This window comes from Monodon monoceros, unplaced genomic scaffold (assembly GCF_005190385.1).
Source record: "Monodon monoceros isolate NGI ecotype Baffin Bay Population unplaced genomic scaffold, NGI_Narwhal_1 Super_Scaffold_12, whole genome shotgun sequence".
Lineage (NCBI taxonomy): Eukaryota > Metazoa > Chordata > Mammalia > Artiodactyla > Monodontidae > Monodon > Monodon monoceros.
In genome coordinates, this window is record NW_021703768.1 from 84,587,921 (window position 1) to 84,590,157 (window position 2,237).

Below are 2,237 nucleotides of genomic sequence, written 5' to 3' on the forward strand. Positions count from 1 at the left end.
TCATGCCTTCTAAAGCAGCCAGATGGTGGTAACCCTGTGTAGAGATTTCCCTAGGTGAACCATGTGTCCATCGAGTATAAATGTAATTACTGATCCTTCTTTGCTTCTTTGATCAGTCTAAACCTCTGAGTTGTCTGTAATTTATTATGAAGATATATTATCCAGGAAGTTTTCCAGATTCGTCCTGAAAGAATTGAACTTCCCAATATGTGATTCTGTGGGTTATCTTCTTGTGTTGGAAATTAGCAGTATATTAATACTAAAAAATAGGATGAAAATTCTTTTATATTGAAATCCTTTAGGAATCATATTGTAATTTCTTTTAAGTGAAAAGTATGAAAAATGTTGTGTTTTCTATTTCTGTCTACTGTTTCAATAAAGTAAGTTTATTTACTGCTGTTAAGTCTTTAATTTTGATAGAGGATTCTGTTTACTAGTAGCAACATAATGTTTTGAAACATATATTAAATTGACTTACATATTTCCACAAGTGGCTTGTTCAACATCAAAAATAAATCATTACATATTAGGAAATTCTTTATCCTCTCAGGTTGAAATAACATAGGATGTCATCTTATTCTTAGATAATGGGGACACAGATCTGATCCTTTTAGTTTTCTTGGCAGAAGAAAAAAATCTATTCTGGAATTTACACTTTAGTGAAGTTACTTTTCTGAGATATGATTGTATAACAAAGAACAGCCTTTACTTGAGATATTTTATCCCAGACCAGGGACTGAACCCGTGTCCCCTACATTGGCAGGCAGATTCTTAACCACTGCACCACCAGGGAAGTCCCTACTTGAGGTATTTTAGACAGTGCTTTTTTCCTACAATTAAGATACAGACATGTGTGCACACACACACTGCCTGAGAAAGTATGTGTTGATCCTGTGGCAAACTTTTAATTCACTAAGTTACTTGATTTTTGAAGTTTGTTTTGACCAACTTGTGTGAAAGAGAGAGTGATTTTTCATAACTGACTTTGAGACAGCTTATCAACTTTTTCTTTTTGGGCATGGAAATAAAATATAAAATTTAGTGAGAACCAACTGGCCTGATCTGCTTCAATGTTTCCTATTCTAGATACCAGTCTTTTGAACCTTAAACTTTTGATCTGACCATTATTTCTGATATATCTGGACATACTTCATGCATTTTTAGTTGCATTTCAATAATTCTAATTATTAAAAACAGTGCTGTTTTCCTCCAAAAGAAGGGGACTTAGCCAAAAGCAATTTGTTTGGTCAACACAATGCTTTGTTAGAAAATAAATATTCCTAGTTCGAGGGTTTTTTCAGACTTAAAAAAAATAATTCTTTTGTATTTCATATTCCTCTTTTAGTTATTTAATATTACCTTGTACTCTTCTTGATACTGAAATGTTGTGGTACTGAATATAAAATATAATACAAGTGGACTAATTGGAAAAATCTGTTACAAAACAGTAAATGCAAATATTTCATATTAAGAAAAATATCCTGGAGAATGTGATTTTCATATGTGAATGTGCATACATGTGTATGTGTATACAAGGTGGTAACAGAAATTGACTCTGGATAAGTTAGAGGAATTATGGGTATTAGTTATAGACTTGCTTATCTGTATTTCTTTGCACAGGAGCCATGCTAATCTTCTTTGTATCGTTCCAATTTTAGTATAGGTGCTGCCGAAGCAAGCACTGCTTATCTGTATTTCTTGATTTCTCTTGAAGGATCCTGTCTTGTTTTCATAAAGTGAACTCTGCTTCCATTTCTCATGTCTCAAGAGAAAGGTCTAGTTCTAGACTTTGTAAGATGCCTAAAATGAGAGATGAAAGACAGAACTGGGCCTAAGAAGGAGACTGAGAATACCATAGGAAAAATGCCAGTGGGCAAGTTACACAGATGTGAGCACATGTACATATATGTCCGTGTACAAACACATACACACACAGACTTTTCTTTTCTCAGGTATTATTCTGATCACATATAAAAAAAAACAGTGCTTTGAGAAAAAGACTCAGCTAATGATACTCAAATGCTCTATAAATATTCACAGTGGTCTGCAAGCTGGATGCTAATCCATTCTGCCTAGTAGTTTATTCCCCCTGTGACTCCTTTTCAGTGCAAGGAAAAAGATACTTGACTAAACAGACAGGATCAGCATGATGCAGGTTCTGGTAAGAGATGCATAAAAGAATGTTGCTTTGAGAACAAAGTCATACCTCATTGCAATTTCAAAATATTTTTAAACAT

The 2,237-nt window shown here is 33.6% G+C and overlaps 1 non-coding gene across 1 annotated transcript; it reads right to left on the reverse strand.

The window, feature by feature from the left end:
• Positions 1-1,571: 1,571 nt before the first annotated feature.
• LOC114893485 lies at positions 1,572-1,682 on the reverse strand. Its single transcript, XR_003792909.1, has one exon. It is a non-coding gene; the product is annotated as a U6 spliceosomal RNA (small nuclear RNA).
• Positions 1,683-2,237: the final 555 nt, after the last annotated feature.